This window comes from Oryctolagus cuniculus, chromosome 8 (genome assembly GCF_051225735.1).
Source record: "Oryctolagus cuniculus isolate XC-2025 breed Fujian yellow rabbit chromosome 8, ASM5122573v1, whole genome shotgun sequence".
Lineage (NCBI taxonomy): Eukaryota > Metazoa > Chordata > Mammalia > Lagomorpha > Leporidae > Oryctolagus > Oryctolagus cuniculus.
In genome coordinates this window covers 17,638,290-17,664,359 of record NC_142874.1, presented here as the reverse complement: position 1 = coordinate 17,664,359, position 26,070 = coordinate 17,638,290, and the positions used below count along the sequence as shown (strand labels likewise).

The window sequence follows — 26,070 nt, the reverse complement described above, 5'->3', positions numbered from 1 at the left end:
AGACCTGTGTGAGTCCTGCTAAGAATCTTGTCCTCTCAAGAACCGGTTTGTGAACCCTGAAGCAGTCACTTTCCTCCAGTGATAGCCTTTTTGATCTGGGTACCTGAGGATTCCAAGTATACCCAGGGACTAGGCAGGATCCGCATCCACTGGAATCCACCGACTATGGAAGTACAGCCAACTAAGCGGCAGCAGTGTCACCTGGCATCAACACCACTGGATTGCAGTGCTGGAGACCTAGCGGGGGTGTTGTCATCTGTCGAAACACTCTGTAAAGACTGAAAGTGGGGTTAGCACCTTGGAATGCACAGACACTGATGCAAGGATATATGAATCATAGAGTCAGGCAAACTGGTAGGACGGAAGGAAACTAATGATGCTGTAGTGACCAAACACAGCAAAATGGAAGTCTATGAATTGCCAGACAAATAATTAAAAATACCCCTCTTAAGCTCAATGGCATGCAAGAGAACACAAAGAAAATCAGGACAATACATAAACAAAATAGAAAGTTCAATACAGATAAAAAACACAAATGAGAAACAGAGAAAGTGAAATAGGAAAATACATTACAAAAATTAAAACTTTAACAGAGAGCTTTAACTGCAAAACGAATCATGCAAAAGAATCAGTGAACTTGAAGACGGGCCATTTAAGATGAACCAATTAGCAGAACAAAAAGACAAGAGAATGAAAAACAATAAAGAAACCATATTGGGCCTATGGGACATCAAGAAGCAAATGAGAATATGCAGTGTGTTTTTTCAGAAGGAAAGGAGAGAGAACCCTCCTGAGATTATCTGTGGATTTCTTAACACAACGCTTGCAGTCTGAAGGGATTGGGTCAATATATTAAGACTATTGAAAAAAAGAAAAAACCTTCCAGCTAAGAATACTATACCTGATAAAGCTTAGCATATAAAAATCGCTGTTAACTCATATTCAACATCAGAATACAGAGGTGGTGGGCCATTTTGTTCTGCCAAGGACCTTTGTATATTTACAACATCATTTGCACTTCATCCAAAATTATCCACTTAAAAATAGCTAGAAACCCAGTAGCATGAATTTTAAATAACCTTTGTTGTTGATGTTAAATAGTAAACACCAGTAGTGATCAAGAACACAGTAATTATACATACTATACCGAGGGATTTCATTTTTAATTCATCTTTATGAAGATTGAGAATTCATTCCTTGCATTTAAAAGGATTGTTTAATTGAAAAATAAACATTGGTGTCCAAAAAAAAAAAAATAGCCTGCTATAGATTTCCCGAATCTCTAGTCCTGCCTTTGGTTGCCTCGCAGGGCCAGACCAAATGATTTTGTGGGCTTTATGATGTGGCACATGGGCCAGATAGTCCCCACTCCTGTTCTAGTATATTAATAGTGATGTGTAAGTGATGGTGCGTGGATCACTTTTAACTTTAATAAGATAGTTAAAAGTAATGACAGCTTCAATAATTGGTTAATGGATACACAATCGAAAAAGATGTAAAGTATGGTATCAGTAGCACAAAAGTATGTGGAAGGGAAAAAGTAAAATGTAGAAATTTTATATGCAATTGATGTTAAGTTGATTAAAGTAGTTAAACCAAGTTATTTTCTGTAAGCTACATGATATCTACAATGTACAAATCTATAGTAGATGCAGAAAATATAAAGAGAATGGAATTGATCCATGTGAAATTGTAAAGAGGAGAAAAAAGGCCCCAAGGCACACAAAACAGGCAGAAAGTAGTTAACATGATGCAATAGTAGGTTCTTACCATTGCCAATGATTTTACTTCAAGAGGACCACGTTTGTGTGGAGTAGCTGAATGGAAAAAGATCCAATTTTGTTCTGCCTCTTGGTCTGTGAGATTTACAGAGACTGGAAGTGAAGGGACGGAGAAAGATATTCCATACAAATGAAAACTTCAGATAGCAAGATAGTGATAATTATATCAGGCAAAATCAACATGAAGTCAAAATCTGTTAAAAGAGATAAAACCACAATTGTATAAAGGTAATGAGATCCATTCATAAACGGGATATAAAAATAATAAATATATGTGTATATAATATCAGAGCACCTGAACATAAAGCAGATGTCAACTGAATTGAAGAGAGAAATAAATAGCAATGCAATAAAAGTAGGGGACCTCAGTACCCCACTTTAAGCAATGGATAGATCATTCAGGCAGAAAATCACTAAGGAAACATTGGACTTGAATAGCAGTATAAACTAGATGGACCTAAGACACACATACACAATACTATATCCTACAGCAACAGAATACACATTCATTTTATTTGTAGAATCACACACACACACACACACACAAACACACACGAGAGAGAGAGAGAGAGAGAAGGGGAGGGGGAGACAATAGAGAGCTCCCATCCATTGGTTCACTTCTCAGATGCCTGCAAATGGCCAGGGCTGGTCTGGCACTGGAGCCAGGAGCTGGAAACACAAACCATCTCTCATATCAGTGGCAGGAACCCAACTACTTGAGCCATCACCACCACTTCTCATGGCCTGCATCTGGAGGAAGCTGGAGTCAGGAGCTGGAGTCAGAAACTGAATCCAGGCACTCTGATGTGGGACACTTAGGTCTTAACTGTAGGCTAATGCTCACCTCCAGAGTATGCATTCTTCTGAAACTTATACAGAGTGTTTTCCAGGATAGTTAGTAGGAGTATGTTGGGTCACAAAACGAGTGTTAACACATTTAAGAAGGCTGAGGTCATCTCAAGTATCTTCTCCAACCACAACCTAATGAACCTAGGCATCAAAACTGGATAAAATTGAGAAATTTCCAAATGTGTTGTAATTAAACAACATAATCTTGAGCAACCAGTGGAATAAAAGAGAAATGAAAAAAGGAAATCAAACAGAAGACAACAAAAATATATCAGAACTTAGGAGTGGTAGCAAAAGTGGGTTGAGGGAAATTTATTACATTAAATGTCTCCATTAAGAAAAAGCAAATAGTTCAAGTGTCTCAATCCAGTTTGTGTTGGTATAACTTAATATCACAGACTGAGTTATTTATAAAGAGAATAAATGTACATCTTACAGTGTAAGAGACCACATCTATGTGTAGTATTGTGTAATTAATTGTTCCATTTGCTTTTATGTCTCTGAAGGATATCCATCTTAAAGAGACATGCTAGATACCACTTCTCTATTATTCTTTGTCCTCTTTCCAATGTTAGTATCATCTGTTCTTATGTCTTTCAAACTTCGTTGTAAAAATGAGAAGAGTATGGGGCTGGCACCGCGGCTCACTAGGCTAATCCTCCCCCTGCAGCGCCAGCACACCAGGTTGTAGTCCTGGTCGGAGTGCCGGATTCTGTCCCGGTTGCTCCTCTTCCTGTCCAGCTCTCTGCTGTGGCCCGGGAGTGCAGTGGAGGATGGCCAAGTGCTTGGGCCCTGCACCCCATGGGAGACCAGGATAAGCACCTGGCTCCTGGCTTTGGATCAGTGCGGTGCGCCGGCCATTGCGGGGTGAACCAACAGAAAAAGGAAGACCTTTCTCTCTGTCTCTCTCTCTCACTGTCCACTCTGCCTGTCAAAAATAAAAAATAAAAAAAAATTAAAATTAAAAAAATTCCTTTGAAAAAATGAGAAGAGTATGGGGCGTGTGTTGTATTTGAGGATGTGTATGTATAGTCTAGAAATAGTACAAAACAAGAGTACCTCCCAGCTGTAATTAATACAGTTTGTTAACTATGTAGGTATTAAAATCTTGGATGAAGGCCAAAGAAAGAAATTAGATAACGTTTTTGTTTTCATTTAAAAAACAGAGTTGTCAGTTAGTTTCATAGTTAAGATGCCTGTTGCATGATGGATGCCGGTATTCAGCTCTCAGGTCCATCTCCTATTCCCTCTATCACAGATCCTGAGAGGTGGTGATAGCTGCATATGTAACTGGGTCCCTGCTGCCCAAGTAGAAGAGATGAGGATTGAGTTCTGGGCTCCTGGCTTCTGGCTTTGGCCTGGTCCAACTCTGACTTGCAGCATTTGGGGAGTGAACCAGTAGATGGGAGCTTCCACTGTCTCCATGTCTCCCTTGCTCACTGTCCAATAAAAATTAATAAGAACAGGTCATTGGGGATAAAAGTGGGTAAAAATGCTGTTTTAAAACCATCCTGAATTGTTTTGTTCCTCACTGAACTCAATGATAGTTAATTGTCTTTAGATTTACTTTCTGCTAGCAGTTACATTTTTTTCCCTGTAATTGTGTTGTTAGGATTTAAATTCCAACGTGTGTGAAGGGGCAGCTGTTGTTTGTGAGGAATGCCCCTCCCACACTGTTGGTTTATGCAGAGATATGGAGAGCTCCAATCTGTTCTGGCTGTTCACGCTTCTTGTCCTCGATATGACTTCACTGACTACTGTATTTTTCTAATCAACTCAATTATTTGTGGGAGAAGAACCCACAGAGCAGATGTTGTTTATACAGGGAATCTTGACTCATGGCCACAACAGAGCTGTGGTTAATTCAGGGTTCGTTTTGGGTGAAGAAAGAGAAAAAGGAAGAGATGAAGAGAAAACAAACTAAGAATGCAGCCCAGAGAGGAGGTGCCATCGATTGGCAAATATCTGGGTTCAGGATGAGCCACTTGTTCTTGGGAGGGTGGGTGTCCTTAGAGGCAGGGATAGGGTGATAGATTTATCAATGGTGAGTATAGCACAGTAAAGGATAAATGGATGAATGATATCAGTGGGGTGTCACTCTTTGAATATTTATTTAAAAGAAATGCCAACTCCTCTTCCCATATTCCTCATCCTAATGGACATCTAGGACCATAAGAAAGTTCATTTTTTAAGAAAATATTTATTTATTTATTTACTTGAAAGGCAGAGTTAGAGACAGGGAATGAGAGAGGGAGAGAGAGAGAGAGAGAGAGAGAGACCTTCCATCCATTGGTTCACCTCCCAAATGTTTGCAAAGGCTGGGGCTGGACTAGGCTGAAGCCAGGAGCCTGGAACTCTGTCTGGGTCTCCCACATGGGTGCAGGGACCCAAGCACTTGTCCCGTCTCTTGTGCCTTCCCAGGTGCATTAGCAGGGAGCTGGATTGGAAGCTGAGTAGCCAGTTCTGGATACCAGCAGTCATATGGGATGCCAGAGTCATAGGTGGCAGCTTAACATGCTGAGCCATAACACAGGCCCCAAGAAGGTTCTGAAGATTTCTGTAGATTCCCATGAACCCAACACTTTAATGATCACTCCCACATTTTAAGTTCTGCTTTCACTGCATTCATTTAATATATTGAGCAAGAAGTAGAACCCAAACTCTTCATTTCTAACCACTACCAACACATAAAACAAACCAAATATGTCTCACACAAGGCTGAGGAATGTAGCCAACATAGAAGGGTAAATTGAGTATCAGACATCTTTATTTTTAGAAATAATTTCTGTATTCACATTTGCTAGATAACTGTCCAGACTTCTGCCACTCACTGTTCAACATGTCATGAACTTCATGTTTAATATTTGAATGAGAGATTTCTTCAGTAGAAAGACTACCTACCGATAATTAATTCTCTCAAGGCCTGGACTTCCTAATCAAGCATCTTGCAGGATGTCTTTCAATTCTGACTGTTCTTTCCTTAAGAGGAAATCTGGTGATGACTATTTTGTTTTACCACTTTTTAGACTGGTGATATGGTGGCAGAGTCAGTTATCAGTCAACAGGGCTTACAATTCAGGTTCTGTCCTGAGTTAGCAAATCTAATCCTCATTTCTCTGTTCTGTAAACTGCAGACAATAATAGAATTTATTTTATGGGGCAGCTCTGGTGCTTAAGGGAGTTAATTATGGGAAATTAATTTTCTGGTTTGTATAAATTCTTAATAAAAGAGAGCTGCTACTAAATCCCATCTGCATGCTGATTTTGCTGGATAGGACAGAGTATGTGTTATTACAGGAAAAATGACACATGGTGAGTTAGGGATATTTGAGACATAGGTGACAAAATGTGTGTTTCATTGGCCTTCTGTATTCCCATGAATTGAAATATTCCACATAGTTGATTGTCTCTGAATTGAATCTAGTGATATATTCTCTTGTCAGACTAAAGAGACGTTAATGCCCATATATGTATATGCGTATTCTTTTGGGGAAGTAGTCATAAGAGGGAAAAGAAATTAATTTCAAAGTCTCTTAAAATTAAAGCCTGTCTTTAGGGTATGTTCAATGTGCACATATAAAGGAAACTTTCTTTCAGTATATGTATTTTACAAGAACAAGTGGAAAATTAAGCAAGTTACCCTCACAGCCATTTTGATTTATGAGAGTCTTGGTGACTCATGAACCATTTGGGTTTCAAATAAATGATTCTGGCATGATATTCAGGAAGACTTTCCACCAATGCTTTATGAGAGTCTCCTATAAAAGTGTCTGTGTCTAGATGTCTCCTCTGTGTCTTCCTTCAGTGGGCCCTCTGGGTAATGTTAGGTTGAGTCTGTAGCCCTCGTGGCTGAGGACTGTTTGCTGCGATTGTTCTCCTAGGCTTTTGAACAATCTCTTAGTTACAGTCTGATAAATTATGTGCTGCTTTTCATTCCATTTTTCAAAGGGTAGCTTTTATTATTCTGGGAATTCTTTTCTTTTAAACAAACTACAGTCTTACATGGCTCTTGCACACTCAGATTCTTTATGGAATATGAAATTGCTGACATCAATGAGTATCACAAGGCTTTTATTCTCTTTATTCCTATTTTGTTTCATTCAAGCTTCTTTATCATGAAAACTCTCCAATATCACATTTTACTAATATTTCTATGAAAATAATTTATTAAATGATAATTCATTAGAAATTCTTCCTGTGCATTTTGTCTTTATAAGGTATCATACTGAATATTTCTACCTAAATTTTGATTGGAAGTCATTTCATGTGTTTGAATTTGGTTGAACTTTTTTTCAAACTTATGAGAACTTTTTTTAAGGAAGTTTAAAGGAATGTTTTGGAAAGATGATTCTGTTGATTTTCTGTTGTATACAACAAAGTACCTCCAAACTCAGTGTTTAAAACAATAAGTATTTATTCTTCAAATGCCTTTGGCTTGGCTGGGCTGGGCTCAGCCAAGTACTTTCTTCAGGGTATTGTGATTGTGGGGTCTCTTACTTGTTCCTGGAATTCTATGGGCTGATTGGATTTGCTGTGCTCCATGAGCTCTCATATAGAACCTGTAGAGCCTGCCATAATTAATGTAATGACCACAGAGCAAAGGACAACCAGAAACCTCACAGTCTCTTCACCTCTGTGCTCAGAAAGCAGCATACTGTCACGTCTGCCTTCACTCTGTTGGTTCAACAGGGTCACCTGGCCAAGACCAAAGTTAAGGAATAGGTACCAGTTCTTTGCCAATATTGAAACCATGGAAAGGAGGTGGGTACAGGAATATGCAAATGATTGAGATCATTACCACAATCCACCAAAGAGTAAGGAAGGAGATTAGAACTTCGCTATGTAATTGTGTAAGTTACACAGTTGTTGAATACATGTACAGTTGTTTTCATAATTGTAGCTTTCTACCACTTGTGATTTCTAAAAATATCTATGAGCCTGGGAATTAGGGATAAATTTCTCTGGTTGTTGTCATTCTTTTGGCTCTAGAGAATTCCATTTATCTTTGGCTCATATATAAATCTGAGATCTGATGGGGCAGGTAATGTTAGTTCTGGCTTCACATGATTGCACTCAGGTATGCAAATGTTCCCTTATGATGGAACTGTAGACAGATATAGACTGTGGTTGTGTGTTGATGGTGAGAAAAACCTGAGCATGTATTGAAAATTTATAACCAAGGGAAAAAGCTAAGTTTGCCAGAATAGGCACACCATGTTCTCTAATAATTCATTAACCACATGAAATTTGCTAATATTTTATGAATTGTAACTCTGTACAATGAGTCTTTTAGAAAGTCAGTGAAGGATAGATTAAAAGAGGATATATTATAAAATCATGAAGTTCTATTTTTTTGCCATTATTGAATGTATTCAATAACCCTTTGTTGAACATCTGATATGTATGTGCTAGGGAGACCACAGTGGATACATTGGATGGTATTTTGATCCTATGGAACCTACTCTGGTCGAGGAAGACAAGCATAAAAATGAGTATAAATTGGTTGGTTATTAGAGTGGGAGTTTAATGAGAAGGGTAAAGTGTGTCTCATTGTATCTGTTGATCAAAGAGAGTACAAGGCATGTGTACCTTTTGAGTGTATCTTGAAAAAGGGAGCCTAAGAATAATCCATAGATTTAATTGAAGAACTTTCTAGTTAGAAGACAGGGCAAATGAAAACATCCTGATTTTGAACAGTGGGAATTTGACTTACAAAATGAGGCCTTTGTAGCTAAAATGAAAATGAAATGACTGAGTGGGAAATTGCAGAATATAATGTCAGAATGGTTTCTAAGGAACTAGATCATGTAGACCCAGGCAAATATGAAGGGTCACATCATTGCAGAGAAATAGGAAGCTATTGGAACAATCCTGTGATCAAATTTTCTAGCAAAGAGCAGAAACATGGAGACAAGTTAGAAAATTCTTATAGTAGTATTGCCGATGATGGTTTGACAGTAATAGAAATAGTGAGACATTGTCCACGTTGGGATATGTGTTGAAGGAGAGCCCACAGGATTTGCTCATGAATTCAATGTGAACCCTGGAAAGAGAGGAATCAGAGATGAATCTGCCTTGTAAAATTATGTATATATTTGAAAGGCAGAGTTACAGAGAAGGGAGGAGAAACAGGAAAAGAGATCTCTCATCCTCTGGGTCATTCCTCAAAGGGATGCAATGGCCAAAGCTGGGCCAGGCTGAAACCAGCAGTCAGGAATTGTATGAAGGTATCCCAAGTGGGTGGCAGGGGCCCAAGCACTTGGACTATTATCTGCTACTTTCCCAGGATATATTAGCAGGAGCTGAATCAGAAACAGAGCAGCCAGGACTTGAACTGGCACTCAGATATGGGATGCTGGAGTTGCCAGCTGTGGCTTAAATCCACTGTACCACACTACTGGCCCTGAGTGGCAGAAGGAGAGAGAGAAGAGAGAGAGGGAAGGAGGGTGGCTGAGAGAGCTAGAGAGCAAGAGTGCTCCAGTCATTGGGTTAATGCCCCAGATGCTCACCTTGGCCCCATGGCAGGGTCTAGAGTCAGGATCTGAGCACTCAATCCAGGACTTCCATGGGAGTGGCAGAAACCCAAGCACTGAGCCATCACCTCTGCCTCCCAGCATCCTCATTTGCAGGAAGTTGGAGTTAGGAGCTAGGGTTGGGAACTGAAGTCAGCCCGACTAACATGGCATGTGGGCATCCAAACTGGTCTCTTGACTGCTAGGCCAAATGCCTGCCTCTGACTCAAAGTTTTTTGTCCTACACATTTTAAGAATGGAGTTACCCTATAACAAGATGGGGAAGATTGTTGGAGGCACAGACTTATGGAGAGATTCAAGAATTTTTCATGGGACATTTTAAGTTTGAGATTTTAAGCTTGAGACACTTAAGTATGCCAGAAGGCATATAGATGTGAGTTTGGAGTACTAAGGAGTCCATGGAACAAAGGCATAAATTTGAAAATCATTAGTCAATGGCTGGTGTTTGAAACAATGGAACTTATTTAAATCAATTAATGAAATACTTAAGAATCAGTGCATGATAAATTGGTCCTGTTGGACATGATCCTAAGTTATTGTAAAAGGTTAATTAACACCAAAATAATTTGAATTGAAACTTAAGACTTCCCAATTTTGATGTGATAATAACATATCCATTTACTAAATCAAATCCTCTGTGGCCTGAAAATTTGTCACTTTTTTTTGTGTGTGTTTACAACAAAATAGTATCACTTACATGAATGTTATTATGCTAAAAATTCTAGGCCATGTTTTCCTGGTGTCTATCTGGTTGGCTTGCTTGCTTTCATTTATTTATTTAAATTCATTTAAAAGAGATGGGGAGTGAGAAAGAGACAGACAAACAAACAGAGCTCCTATCCAACCTGCTGGTTCACTCCCCAAATATTTGAAATTGCTGAGGCTCAGCGAGGCAGAAGCCAGGAGCCAGAATCTCAATCCAGGTCTCTCACATGGGAGGCAGACAGCCAGCCAGTTGAGTTATCACCTGCGTCCACCATAGGTGTATGCTAACAGGAAGCTAGAATTGGGAGCAGAAACGAGACTCAAACCCAAGTGCTGTGATATGGAATGCAGGTGTTCTGAGCAGTGGCGTAACTGCCATGTGAAATGCCCAGTGGTCAATATGCCTTCCTTTTTCAGTTAATTCATTCATTAATTTGAAAGGCAGAATTACAGAGAGAGGGAGAGAAAGAGAGATCTTCTATCTGCTGGTTTACTCCTCAAATGGCTGCAATGGTCAGGGCTGGGCCAGGTCTAAGGCAGCTTACTTACCCTGCTGTGAAACAACGCTGTTTCCTCAATCTGGCCTTTTAAAAAATACTTGGATTGGTGCCTGCACTGTGGCACAGCGGGTTAGGCTGCCTCTGGCAGTGCTGGCATCCCATACGGGTTCTGGTTCATGGCCTGCCTGCCCCACTGCCAATCCTGCTTGCCGCTGGTGCCCTGGAAAGAGCAGCTGAACCTGGCCTGGGAGTTTGCACCCCTGCCACCCACATGGGATACTCCGATGAGGCTCCTGGCTTCGACCTGGCCCAGCACTAGCCACTGTGGCCATTTGGGGGTGAACCAGCAGATGGAAGATCTCTCTCTCCTTTCCCTCCTTCTCTCTGCAACTCTACCTTTCAAATAAGTAAACAAATCTATATAAAAAAGGTAAAATACCTGGATTGTTGAATTCAAAGTCAGGAATCTTAGTCAATCGTAGTATTTTTCTAGTGGCTAAAAAAATAATAGCTGGGTTGTTGATCTTTTAAAAAAATGCTGAAATATCATCGTAATTTGTCATTCTGTACATAAAAATGTGACCACCCCAGTGCTTCTTGACCCTCAAGATTTCTTCCTTAGTAGAGCCTGCGTACTTATAGGGACACAGCTTCTCTTTCTGGTTTCTCTTTAATATTTTCTCCTCATTGATAATGAACCTCAAGCTGCTGAGTGTGGCTTGACCTGACTCTAGGCTACAGCTGTTGTGTGTATCTCACTGCCCTGGCTTTTCCACCACACACCCTTTTGGTGGGCATTCCTCAATGTCAGCTAATACCTCTGTCAAGTTCATCTCTGTGTGAGCTAAAAAATCCCCAGTTCTGTTTCTTCATCTCCACGGCAAATGCCCTTCTTTGAACTGTCGCTGCTCAGAAGCTTTCCAGACAGTGTTTTTTAAAGACTGGGAGTGGGGGGAGGGGAGGCACTGTGGTATAGCAGGTAAAGCCACTGCCTGCAGTGCCAGCATCCCATATGGGCACCGGTTCTAGTCCCAGCTGCTCCACTTCCGATCCAGCTCTCTGCTAATGGCCTGGGAAAGCAGTAGAAGATGGCCCATGTCTTTGGGCCCCTGCACCCCCATGGGGAGACCTGGAAGAGGCTCTTGGCTTCTAACTTTGGATCAGCATAGCTCTGGCCATTGCGGCCACTTGGGGAGTGAACGAGCAGATGGAAGTCCTCTCTATGTCTCTTTTTCTCTTGCTCTCTCTATGCCTCTGCCTCCAAATAAATAAATCTTTAAAAAAGAAAAGACTGGCCCGCACCGCGGCTCACTAGGCTAATCCTCTGCCTTGCGGCGCTGGTACACCGGGTTCTAGTCCCGGTCGGGGTGCCGGATTCTGTCCCGGTTGCCCCTTTTCCAGGCCAGCTCTCTGCTGTGGCCAGGGAGTGCAGTGGAGGCTGGCCCAAGTGCCTGGGCCCTGCACCCCATGGGAGACCAGGATAAGTACCTGGCTCCTGCATTCGGATCAGCGCGGTGCGCCGGACGCGGCGGCCATTGGAGGGTGAACCAACGGCAAAGGAAGACCTTTCTCTCTCTCTCACTGTCCACTCTGCCTGTAAATAAAAAAAAAAAAAGACTTGGAGTGGATACTGCTTTTCTGAACTTCTCCTGATTCTTTTCCCAGAGTGTCCTCAAGGAGGGCTGGATTGTAACAGCTGTGCCCAATTTCATACAAGCTCCAGTTCTCAGGTCTGCCTGTGGGTCCAGGTTATTTAAACTAAGCTTATGAGTTGCAGTCCCTGCAGGAAAGCCACAATTTCTTCTTGCAATGTACGATTTTGGGGGAATTAACCTTGTCCCTTCTCACTTTCTCCTCCCATTCATGTGCTGATGCTAGTTTGTTAGCTATTCTGTGATATTTGATTCTTGCCATGACATTTGAGGTTTTATTTTTTTAAATATTTATTTTTTTATTTGAAAGTCAGAGTTACACAGAGAGCAAAGGAGAGACAGAGAGAAAGAGGTCTTCCATCTGATGGTTCACTCCCCAATTGGTCGTAATGGCTGGAGCTGCGCCGATCTGAAGCCAGGAGCCAGGAGCTTCTTCTGGGTCTCCTATGAAGGTGCAGGGGCCCAAGGACCTGGACCATCTTCTGCTGCTTTCCCAGGCCACAGCAGAGAGCTGGAATGGAAGAGGAGCAGCTGGGATTAGAACCGGCACCCATATGGGATGCTGGCACTGCAGGCAGCAGCTTTACCCACTACACCACAGAGCCAGCCCCAAGGTTTCATTTTTTTAAAACACAACAAAACACACAAACTTCTAAGGAAATAAGTAGATTCAAATAAATTTCAAATGCAGGGAAAGATGTTTCCTTATTTCTTTCAAGAGACTTATCTAGAATTCAATTGTGGCATAGCTAGGATTCCTGTCTTTTAAATATCATGAACATATCTTTATTAATGTACCATGCTATCATTCTGATCTGAATATAGGAAAATGTTCAGTGTCCACTTCTTGTAAAGCTTAAAATAGGTGAAAATATTAGTTGAAATCAGTGTGGGTTAGGACAGTTCATGTAATTTTCATATTGAGATTATAAGATATCCACACTTGATAAATTAGGCAAGCATGTAGAACATCCAAGAATGAGTAAAAGGTACTTGATTATAAAACAGATTCCCTCTGGGAAATCATTTGAACAACTCCAGGAGGTTTCTGTGGCCAGAACTGCCCACGGTGATAGTGGAAAGTGGATTCTTACTTCTGTGCCCGCCCCAACGGTTTTCTACTGTTTGTCTGTAGTCATGCTTGAAAACAGTAACTCACCAGGGCCTTTGATGGGTATAAAGTGTTGCCACCTCCCCCTCCTGGGATTCCTTCCTTCGGAGTGTCTCTGGACGTCTTACAAACTGTCTTGGGTAAATTACAACAGTATAAATGATTCATATTCAAAAAGAGTTTTAGGTTTCATTAAACTTTGTTTTATAACTTTGTCAAACCAATGTTTAAGAAAGTTATACTGCCATAGTTCTGATGATCTGGGGTTACTTTAAAATTTCCTGTATGTGGGTGAAATGGTCATCTTTCTATTTTATTATTGTGTATAGCCCTTAGCTACATGCTCACTAAACTAGGATCTTTGCAATTTTTACTTGTTGAACTCTTTATTTGGTGGTGCATTAAGCCCTTGATTACAATGAGAATTAAAAATATGTTACCTTGAAAACTTAAAGAAGGAAGGAGGGGGGCAGAGAGGGAGGAAGAAGGGAATATCATTGTGTTCTTAGATTTTTGTCAGTGAATGACATTGAATCTGTTAAAAACTAAATAACTAGAAATTAATGAATCAATTAAAGAAAGAAATGTAAACTGAGGAGACAGTAAGTTTATCCTGGATTTACACTGAATCTGTTAAAAACTAAAAAATGAACAATTGATTAATGAATGGATGAATTGATTTAAACATGTTAATTGTTTGAGAAGATAGTAAGTGTATTCTGATGGGCCTTTATGCAATATGACTGGTGCTATCATGTAGTAGGCTAAGCTTCCACCTGCAGTAATGGCATGCCACATGGGCGCTGGTCCAAGCCCCGGCTGCTCCTCTTCCCATCCAGCTCTCTGCTGATGGATGGCCTGGGAAAGCAGTAGAAGATGGCCCAAGGACTTGGGCCCCTGTACCCACATGGGAGACCTGGAAGAAACTCCTTGGCTTCTGGCTTCAGATTGGCCCCAGCTCCAGTTGCTACGGCCATTTGGGGAGTGAACAAGCAGGTGGAAGACCTTTCTCTCTGCCTCTCCTTCTCTCTGTTTGTAACTTTACCTCTCAAATAAGTAAATAAAATCTTAAAAAAAAAGTATAGGGGCCGGCGCCGTGGCACAGTAGGTTAATCCTCTGCTTGTGGTGCCAGCATCCCATATGGGTGCTGGTTCTAGTCCCAGCTGCTCATCTTCCCATCCAGCTCTCTGCTGTGACCTGGGAAAGCAGTAGAAGATGGCCCAAGTCCTTGGGCCCCTGTACCCGGGTGGGAGACCATAAGAAGCTCCTGGCTCCTGGCTTCAGATTGGCGCAGCTCCAGCCGTTGTGGCCACTTAGGGAGTGAACCAGTGGGTGGAAGACCTTTCTCTCTGTGTCTCCCTCTCACTGTCTGTGACTCTACCTCTCAAATAAATAAATAAAAATTAAAAAAAATAGTATAGAAACATTACATGATGCCCATATTTATGTACAATTTTATTTTTCAGTTAAAAATAAAATGCTTTAAAAATTAGTAAATATCTGTAGGAACCCCCTAAAATGATTCTGAAAAATAAATAGTTGCAAATCCTTTCAGTTGGCATTTGAATTTCTGTTCATCAAGTTTAATTAGCTAGGACATAATCCTTTATTATGAAGATTGGCATTAAAAGAACCTAGTAAGCAATTCTCCTAGAAGCGTCTAATAGAGTATGAAAGTTACATCAACTTGGAATATTGTGTGTTTTATTTTAAACATGCATTTTACATTTATATCATTTTTGTATGTCTTTGAAATCATGGTTATCACCTACTTTCTTAAGTTGTACTAATTTCCTAAACTATAGTATAATTTTAAAAAAGTTTCTTGGAAACTCTTTCTCATTACATTATCGTATATCTTTGAGTAAAAGTAAAAAAGAACTGTATTTTAAATTATTTTCTGACACCGTGAATCACTAAATGTTAAAAGTTTGGATTGGGTTACATAACAGTTGATAGTAATACAATGTATGTTGGTCAGATGAAAAACATGTGTTGCAATACTTACTCACATGCAAAGTGAGAAAGATGTTGGAACTGAGACCATCAGTCTGATGGATGGGAATATCTGGTGACTTGGTTAAAAGTAATCCTTAATAACACTAAATTATCCTTTTGGTTTACAGTTAGAAGATTTTTTTCCATCTTAGACAAAGTCCAAGTCCACAAAGTGAAAAATATATTTAAATAAAAGAATATTGATTTATTATTTAGCTTTAGGATTTATATATTTGTTTATTTGAAAGTGTGACAGAGATAGGGAGAGACACAAAGAGGTCTTCCATCTGCTGATTCACTTTCCAAATGTCTGCACTGACTAATACTGGGACAGAATGAAGCCAGGAACCTTCAACTGTCTCTGGGTCTCCAACATGAGTGGCAGGGCCCCAAATATGGGGCCATTTACTGCTGTCTCCCAGATGTGTTAGCAGGAAACTGGACTAAAATCAGAGGTGGGACATGAGCCCAGATACTTTCAAATGGAGTGCCAGCCTCCCAAGAGGAGGCTTACCCTGCTGTATCATGATGCCAGTGCCTAACATAACTTAAACTGCAGAATGGTGAGATGTGAAACCATCACCACTGGTACTAGCTTGATAGTTATAGAAGTTATAGGGGCTGGCGCATGCAGAAGCATGAAGCAAGACCCCTACCTTTCACCTTACACAAAAATCCACTCAACATGGGTTAAAGACCTAAATTTACGACCCGACACCATCAAATTATTAGAGAACATTGGAGAAACCGTGCAAGACATAGGCACTGGCAAAGACTTCTAGGAAAAGACGCCGGAAGCACAGGTGGTCAAAGCCAAAATTAGCAATTGGGATTGCATCAAATTGAGAAGTTCCTGTACTGCAAAAGAAACAGTCAGGAAAGTGAAGAGGCAACCAAAAGAATGGGAAAAAATATTTGCAGACTATGCAACTGATAAAGGATTAATAACCAGAATCTACAAAGAAATCAAGAAATTCCACAACAACAAAACAAACAACCCACTTAAGAGATGGGCCAAGGACCTCAATAGACATTTTTCAAAAGAGGAAATCCAAATGGCCAACAGACCTGAAAAAATGTTCAGGATCACTAGTAATCAGGGAAATGCAAATCAAAACCACAATGAGGTTTCACCTCACCCCGGTTAGAATGGCTCACATACAGAAATCTACCAACAACAGATGCTGGCGAGGATGTGGGGAAAGAGACACTAACCCACTGTTGGTGGGAAAGCAAACTGATCAAGCCACTATGGAAGTCAGTCTGGAGATTCCTCAGAAACCTGAATATAACCCTACCATACAATCCAGCCATCCCACTCCTTGGAATTTACCCAAAGGAGTTTAAATTGGCAAACAAAAAAGCTGTCTGCACATTAATGTTTATTGCAGCTCAATTCACAATAGCTAAGACCTGGAACCAACCCAAATGCCAATCAACAGTAGACTGTATAAAGAAATTATGGAACATGTACTCTATAGAATACTATACAGCATGTACTCTGTAGAATATTATACAGCAGTCAAAAACAATGAAATCTGGTCATTTGCAACAAAATGGAGGAATCTGGAAAGCATCATGCTGAGTGAAATAAGCCAGTACCAAGGGGACAAATATCATATGTTCTCCCTGATCAGTGACAACCTACTGAGCACCAAAGAGGAAACCTGTTGAAGTGAAATGGACACTATGAGAAAAAAATGACATCATCAGCCCTTGTCCTGAGTGTTGATGTACAACTTAATACTTTATCCCTTTTAGTATTTTTTTTGTTCTAATGAATACTATTGGTTGAACTCTGTAATTAACACACAATTATTGTTAGGTGCTTAAATTGAACTGAAAAGTGATCTCTGTTAAATATGGAGTGGGAATAAGAGAGGGAGAAGAAGTATAATTTGGGACATGCTCATTCTGACTTGCCCCAAATGGTAGAGTTAGAAACGTGCCAGGGGACTCCAATTCAATCCCATCAAGGTGGCATGTATCAATGCCATCTCAGTAGTCCAAGTGATCAATTTCAGTTCACAATTGATCATACTGATAGGTCTAAGAGTCAAAGGGATCACATAAACAAGGCTAGTGTCTGCTAATGCTAACTGATAGAATTAAAAAGGTAGAGAATGATCCAACTTGGGAAGTGGGATACACAGCAGACTCATAGAATGGCAGATGTCCTAAACAGCACTCTGGCCTCAGAATCATCCCTTAAGGCATTCCGATCTGGCTGAAGAGCCCATGAGAGTATTTTAGGCATGGAAAGCCAAGACACTCTGGCAAAAAAACAAAACAAAACAAAACAAAACAAAACCCTAAATGAAAGATCTCTGGGAGTGAGATCCCAGTGGAAAAAACGGGCCATCAAAGAAGGATGTACCTTTCTTTGAAGGGAGGAGAGAACTTTCACTTTGACTATGACCTCGTCTAAATAAGATTGGAGTCTGCGAACTCAAAAGGCTTCCATAACCTTGGCATCTCATGACAAGAGCCTAGGGTGATTACTGACGCCATAAACAAGAGTGTCAATTTGTTAAGTCAACAACTGGAGTCACTGTGCATTTACTCCTCATGTAGGATCTCGGTCCTTAATGTGTTGTTCAATGTGAATTAATGCTATAACTAGTTCTCAAACAGTATTTTATACTTTATGTTTCTGTGTAGGTGCCAACTGTTGAAATCTTTACTTAATATATACTAAATTGATCTCCTGTATATAAAGATAATTGAAAATGAATCTTGATGTGAATGGAATGGGAGAGGGATCGGGAGATGGGAGGGTTACGGGTGGGAGGGAAGTTATGGGGAGGGGGGAAGCCATTGTATCCATAAGCTGTACTTTGGAAATTTATATTTACTAAATAAAAGTGAAAAAAAAAAAAGAAGGTACAGGGGCTGACACTGTGGCTCACTTGGTTAACCCTCTGCCTGTGGTGCTGGACCGGGTTCTAGTCCGGTTGCACCTCTTCCAGTCCAGCTCTGGCTGTGGCCCCGGGAAGGCAATGGAGGATGGCCCAAGTGCTTGGGCCCTGCACCCCCATAAGAGACCAGGAGGAAGCACCTGGCTCCTGGCTTCAGATCAGCACAGTGCCGGCCATAGTGGCCATTTGGGGGGTGAACCAACAGAAGGAAGACGTTGCGCGCTCGCTCTCTCTCTCTCTCTGTCTATAACTCTACCTGTCAAATAAATTTAAAAAAAGAAATTATAAATACAAGTTACGTAAACAAGAATAAAATTGTGCAGACAAAAGCATCCTTGACACCGTATCTCCTAGAATATCACTTGTGGTGTCCTCTGGTCTGGGACAGGTAGCATTAGGCTGTCACCACTGCTACCTCTGGCTCTTGATTTTAGCACAGGGTCAAAGCCTGGAGCGAAATTACTCAGGTTCACAGCTTGCTTTGCACTCATCTGTGTGACCTTTGGTCAGTAACTCGAACTTCCTGGGCCTCTGTTTTATTTTCTTTTAAACAATTTATTTATTTGAAAGAATGACTTAGAGAGGGAGGGACACACACTGAGAGAGAGAGTGAGAAAGAGAAGGAAATTTTCCATCTACTGGTTCACCTCTCAGTGATCCAAGGCAAAACCAGGAATCAGGAACTGTCTCCAAGTCTTGCACATGGCTTGGTTTGCAGGTACCTGAGTGCTTGGACCATCACCCACTACCTCCCAGGTGCATTATCACGAAACCAAATCAGAAGCAGAGTAGTCACAACTCTGATTGGCGTGTTGATATGGGATGCAGGCATCCCAAGAGGTGTCTTCATCCACTGCAGCACAACACCCATTATTTTTATTCATTTGTATGTATTCTTTGAAAGTCACAGGGACAGAGACAGACAGACAGACAGACAGAGATGCCCCATCTGCTGTTTCACTCTTTGAATATCTGAAATAGCCAGGGTTGGTCCAGGCCACTCCTGGGGGACTAGGAACTGAGGCCTCCCAGGTGGATGGCAGGGACCCCAGTACTTGAGCCATCACTTGCTGCCTCCCAGGGTGTGCAGTAGCAGGAAGCTGGAGTCAGGGGCAGAGCTGAGACTTGAACTCAGTCGCTCCATCGTGGGAGTGCCTCTGTGCCTAATGCCCACGTCTGTTTCTTTACCAATGGGCAATTTGGGGGAACTGAATTGACACATCTTGGCCTTGGTGTTCTTAAGACCTGGCCTGGGCCTTGGTGTTATCCTGTTAGAAATAAAAAAAAAACATAGAGTGTTAATATCAGACAAGGTCATTCTGTGCTTTTGATAAAGAGACACAAGATGAGAGCAATTGATAATATTGTCTAAGTGAAGATAAAGGAAAATCTCCCTATGCAGACTTCAGAATTCCTGGTGATATGAGTGACTGCTACTTCATTAGCCTTATGTAACCTGTCTTCCTTCTAGAACTTGCTGACCAATATACTCAGTTACAGGATCAACTCTGCCTCATGACAGGACCTGATCCAGAATGAAACCTGGCTTTTCGGAGCCTTATCCCAAATCATCTTCGTAAATCCCAAATCCTGTAGATTCTTTGAATCAGGCTACAAAATGCCCTATAACTCTCCTTGCCTCTCCTTAATGCAGCAAGGATTAAACCTGACTTGTGCAACCATTCATGCCTCTGATAGGGACTTTGGAGTGCATGTCAATGATGACAGTAGTAATACTTCATAAGGTTTTTATGAGGCTAAAATTAATTAGTGTAAAGGACTCAGAACATGCATGATTTGAAGGAAAAAAAGAGAGTGAAGAAATGAAATGGTGGCTGGCATTGTGGCACAGTGAGTTAAGCCATTGCTTGTGATGTAGGCATTGCATATTCAAGTACTGGACCAGGGCCATTCGCGAGTGAAGCAGTGGATGGAAGATTCTCTCTCTCTCTCTCTCTCTCTCTCTCTCTCTCTCTCTCTCTCTCTCTCTCACACACACACACACACACACTTGCTCTCTGTCTCTCTCTATTCTGAAACTATGTCTTTGAAATAAATAAAATAAACACTAAAAATAAAATAAAGGTGTTATTGGCCATCAGTGCTCCTGTCTGATGCTTTTCCTGTAACTTTTGACTTGTATCCATCGAGTTTCTTCTCCTAGAGACTTTCCATCTCCTGCAGCATCCCTGCCCTCAGTGGTTCAGGCCACAGACTGGTAATTCCTTTGTCTCTTAGTGCCCAGGAAAGCCCATGAAAACTAGTGTCTTGCCAAATAATTGCCCTCTAGTTTCTTGAAAATGGCAAATGTCCTCACTTATTTAGTAGGGGTGAACTGAACATTGCTTTGCTAATGCCAGTTTGGGGATATCTCAGAAAGAATGTCCCTGTTTCTCATCCTCATTACTGATTTCTTCTGCTGATCATCCACGCTGGGAAACAGTGACACACAGACCTGGTCCCACCAGGCACTGCTGCTGGGAGCCTAAGCTGTGCTTTCGCTTGGAGTTGTCAGGATTGCAAGGTTGACAGGGCTCTCTCCCTGGGCTGCTGGCAGGTAGAAGTCTTTTCTACCCTTTTGTAGAGACAGAGGGTTTCCCTGCCTTGCTGGGGACAGCTTTATTTCTACCCCATCCAATGGCAGTATGACTATGTATATCACACTCATTCTTGGTCTGCTGATGCTTTCTTTGGCCCACTTGTCTATATGTGGACAACATGATAAACAAGACTTAAAAGACATGCTCATCCCTTTCTGCCTGATTCTGGTTTTGAACCTCGTCCCTCCTTTTATGAGGATACCAGGGATCCTGGGTAACAGCCACCCTAATGGCCTCACTGTACCTGATTCTCTCCATAGAGACCCTCTTTTGAAATAAGCTCACACTGTGTGGTCGTAAAGGTTGCCCCTTCAAACAATGAATTTTGAGAGCAGCAACCCATAATCATTGTTACCTGAATTTAAAATAAAACTGTAGAGTTTGAAAGTCATGGTTGTCTTCTCAGAAAAAGAAAAAGGTGTCTAAGAATTAGTTAAACCAAAACTTTTATTTTTTTTAAAGATTTATTTCCTTATTTGAAAGTCAGAGCCACACAGAGAGAGGAGAGGCAGAGGGATAGAGAGGTCTTCCATCTGATGGTTCACTCCCCAATTGGCCGCAATGGCCGGAGCTGCGCTGATCTGAATCCAGGAGTCAGGAGCTTCTTCTGGGTCTCCCACGCAGGTGCAGGGGCCCTCTTCTTACTGCTCTCCCAGGCCATAGCAGAGAGCTGGGTTGGAAGAGGAGCAGCTGGGACTCGAACCGGCACCCATATGGGATGTCGGCACTAACGGCGTTAACCCGCTGCAGCACAGCACTGACCCCATAACTTTGATTTTGCTAAGATGGTGATTGAAAGGGCAGTGTAGGGGCCGGCGCTGTGGCACAGCAGGTTAAAGTCCCAGCCTGCAGTGCCAGCATCCCATATGGGCATTGGTTTGGGTCCTGGCTGCTCTACTTCTGATCCAGCTCTCTGTTATGGCCTGGGAAAGCAGTAGAAGATGGCCCAGGTCCTTGGACCTCTGCACCCACGTGGCTCCTGCCTTTGGATCAACTCAGCTCCTGCAGTTGTGGCCATTCGGGGAGTGAACCAGTGAATTTAAGACCTCTCTCTGTCTCTACCTCTCTCTGTAACTCTTTCAAATAAATAAAATAAATCTTAAAAAAAGAATTAAAAAAAAGGCAGTGTGATGAGGAATATGCCACGGTGTAGACAGACTGTGGGGTTACTGGTTGAGTAAGAAGTGGTATCATTCATGTCACCCCTGGGCTACACCTTCAAACCTAAATGACAGTTTCATTCTTGGGAAGACAACTCCCCTTTGTAATTATCGAGGATTTTCTTTAGTGGAGCCAGAAGTTCCTTGGGTCACTCATGTTTTCTTGTGAGACCCACAGAGGCGTGCATTTGCTGCATCATTTTAAGAGTCCCAGGTAGTTCTGGGGTGGACCAAGAAGCACATCTCATAAAGCAAGTGGCAGCTGTATGCTCCTAGGGAGGAAGCAGACCGTGTCATAGTCACACTGAAATCTGACTTTCATTAGATTTGTCTTGGACCAGTGGAGCTTAAGACTTCAAGGACATTTTTTTGAAAATGTGTTTTACAAAAAGTAAAGATTTGATTTAGACCAAGAAAATGTCCATTTGTGTATGTGTGTCTCTGTGTGTGTCTATTTGCTTGCATCACTTTTAAACAATTTAAAGGACAGCTTATTTTTGGAGCCCCTGGGGGCCTACTCTATAAGCTTTTTTTTCCTGAAGTATTTTTTTTTCTGACAAGCTCTTTGTTTTATCCATTTCTCAAAATTTGGCATCTTTTCTGGCTTCTAGAATTTCAGTTCCCATCTTAGAGGCACCAGACCCATCTCTTCCTGGGTTCACATGGGCTCTTGCTACCTGGTGTTAAACCTTAGTTGTACCTCATCAAGTGCCCTGCTCCACGTTTCATCCTGGAAAATGGAAACTTGATTATTATAAATTCTTTATATGAGGGCACCTCAAAAAGTATGTGGGGAAAAGAATGGAAACAAAATATAGGATAATTTTGGTGCAAAAGTTTTTGAGACTTTTTTCATAACTTTCAATTTCCGTGCACTTTTGAAGCCCTCTGTTCCATTTGATCAGCTCTGTGTGCTTTAGTGAACAGATTCTTCTTTTTTAATTTTAGAATACAATATTAGTGCACTTATAACTGATGATTTGGTGATGTATTTTCTTCTGGGACCATGGGATGCTTAGAATGTCTTTTCTCCTGTGTTCTACCACGATTTTCATCCTTATACTTTTTACTATTCTTTCAATATAATATGATTTTAAATAAAATTTGCAATACAATTGCTATGTTCCATGTGAGTTAAAAGTTTTGGAGCAGTAAGAATATGAATGGAAGTATGCTATACTAATACAAGATCTTACAACTGCTATTTGAATCAGTCTCATGTAATCATTTGTTTGGCTGTTCCATTGTGTTCTCTCATAAATAAGTCACAAGTACGTTATTATTTCCTTTCCAAGGCTCAACAAAATACAGAAAATATTGTGAAAAGCCTTCAGTCAATACACTTAACTTGATATGACCCGTAATCCTGTGGCCTTTCCTCTGCTTTTGGATGCATCTCCACCCATGAAGTATGTTGTGGACCCACCCACGTGGCTCTGAATGTAGGCGCACCTCTGTCTCAGCAGTGATCATATTAGGTAGTAAGCACTAATGTCTGCTCTTTTTCCCTCTCTTCTCTTTCCTCCTCTTCCTTCCTTCTCATTCTCTTCTTCCCTCCTTTCTCACTCTCCTCTTCCCTTTCTTCCTTCTCCTTCTTCTTCAACAGACTTTCTCACTGTACTCTTAGGTTATTGAAGTCAAAGCTGATGATTGTTTGAAATAGCAGAACTAGCACAGTGCCCATTACTTAATACACACTTGGGCCCTGCACCCGCATGGGAGACCAGGAGAAGCACCTGGCTCCTGGCTTCGGATCAGCACGGTGCACCAGCCACAGCGGCCATTTCGGGGGTGAACCAACGGAAAGGAAGACCTTTCTCTCTGTCTCTCTCTCTCACTGTCCACTCTGCCTGTCAAAAAAAAAAAAAAAACTGTTGAATTAAGCAAAGAATGTGTAAACCAGTAAAAAAAGAAATATATGGGGGCATGAATAGTTCATATGAAAACAGATTTTTTTTTCTTTCTGTTCTTGTCACTATTAAATGCTTTTAGAAAGGCATATGAAGAATTCAGTATCAGTACCGAACAAGCATCCTTTAGATTTAGAACAATGACTAGATATGGGTTTCAGGAGGGGAAATAAACACGTTTTTCAGGAAATTGCCAAGTAGTTTGAAATACAGGCTAAAAGTGCCAGCCAGAAAGTTACAGAATGCAAAGGAACATAAAAATCAGTGAAGGCGATATCGTGCAAGCCATTTACACACATATGAGAAGCTGTAATGACAGTGTTTGGACCTGCTGTCATAGAAAGAGAGAAAATAATGAAAAGTAGAAGTAGAGCCATTTTCGCTTTTGTTGCTCCATCAATGAAGGGCCACTTCTGCATAGATAAACAAAGTGCTAGTGGGCATCCTTTCTCTGGTTCTCTGCCTTTCATCCTGGAGAATGAAAGTAGCAGGTCGTCAAAATGTAACTCTAGGCCAGTGAAGCACACCTGGCTGCTCTCCTGGGCTGTAGGTGTGGGGTGTGAATGAAGGAAGAGATGACAGGGAGACGTCAGTGTGCGTGTGGTTCTGTAAAGGGCAGCCTGGTTAATAGAAAGAACTAGAAAAGGAAAACAGCAGGCGGGCTTCGTTCCTGTGATTTCTTGCATGAGAATTTTCGTGTTTCATGCATGACACATGAGGTAAAGTTACTCACCCTTGCAAAAGCGTGCACTCTGAAATCTTTCCAGACTTTCTCAAAACTTCGGTGATGCGAATGCCACTGCGGCACGCTGAGTCACGCTGCTGCTCGTGATGTCGGCATCCCACATTGGAGGCTGGTTCCAGTCCCAGAGGCCTTGCTTCCAGTCCATCTTCCTGCTCCTGCACCTGTGAAAGCAGCAGATTGTGGCTCAAGTTGTTGGATCCTCGCTGTCCACTCTGGAGGCCCAACTGGAGCTCCTGGCTCCTGGCTTCAGCCTGACCCTGCAGCCCCTGCTGTTGTGGACATTTGGAAAGTGAACCAGTGGATGGAAAATCGCCCCTGCCCCGTCACTCTTTCTTTCAAATCAATCAACCAATCAATCTTAAAAAAAAAAAAAAAAAAAAAAAAAAACAAGAAAATCAAGAAAATACCTTTGGTGAACTGTCAACCAGATACATCTGTCCAAAAGGAAATGCCTGAATGCCTGCTTGGTTTGGTCAGTCTGTCTTTCAGTCTATCTATCTGAAATATCTATGTGTATTATATACGTGAACATATATGCACACACATATACTTCCCTTTTTAAAACCCCTAAGTTGTAACAAACTTTAAAAAAAAAAAAACTTTTAAAAATAGTCTGTAGATATATTTCAAATATAATATAGATGAACTGAACAAATTCATTTGGGTAAACTAACCAGACCTTGTTTGGAATTTCTTACCCATTTTAGGAGATAGACTTTCTTTTCTATCTACGTGTAATAATCTGAAGTACAGAAGGAACAAACAGCTATCAGGAATCCTCTCTCGGTAAATCCGTGCTTGTGGCTGGTGGTCATCGTATACAAACCTCAAACTGAGTGAGTAGCTCCTGCTGTCACTGGAGATACAGTTTTATTTATTATTCCTATTTTTAGGGAGTGGGTATCTCCTATGGGGCGTGAACAATGATGTTTGATTATTTACTTCCAGACTGTTAAAAGCTCAGATTCGGTGTAGCCCCTTGTTAGAGCAAAGAATTTGAACTCGCCTGCCTGTAAACGTTGCTTATGATTTGGAGTAGAGAGTCCTGCACCTGTCAGCAGCATCCCCAGTGCCCTGCCCCATCCTGTCTCCTGCTCTCAGCATCAGTACACTGATAGGTGCTCAGAGACCCCAGGTGGGCTGTGAAGATTCCCTCACCTGGGGCCTGGCCACAGGCAGACTGGTGTTGACTGTGCCTCCCATTAATTTTTCTCGTATGACCTAGTTACATTTGGCTTTTTTTTTTTTTTAAATCTTCTTTCCCGGATACAGAGTAAACTTTAATCTCATGTTTCTCACTCTGTTCAGTTACAATTTTCAGTTATCTGGGGGAAAAAAGAAATTTTCCTTTTTTAAAAATGCTATTTAGTTAGGCAGAGTGAGAGAGAGAGAGAGAGAGGAGAGAAAGAAAGAGAAAGAGAGATTGACTCCCTAAATGCCCACAAAGTCCAGGACTAAGCTGAGCTAAACCAGGAGGCAGAAACTCAGTCTGGGTCTCCCACATTGGTGGCAGGGACTCAGCCACTTGAGCCATCACTGTTGCCTCCCAGGGTGAGCATTTGCCTGAAGCTGAAGTTAGGAGCCGGGCAGGGAACCCAGGGATAAGA

At 41.4% G+C, this 26,070-nt stretch overlaps 1 protein-coding gene across 1 annotated transcript in view; it reads left to right on the top strand.

Annotated features, from left to right (window-relative positions):
• Positions 1–25,302, top strand: part of LOC127490203 (cationic amino acid transporter 3-like) — a 29,056-nt gene extending 3,754 nt beyond the window's left edge. Inside the window, exon 4 of the mRNA XM_070047155.2 lies at positions 25,171–25,302. The gene's annotated coding sequence lies outside the window, so the exon portion shown is untranslated. The remainder of the gene's footprint in view (positions 1–25,170) is intronic.
• Positions 25,303–26,070: the final 768 nt, after the last annotated feature.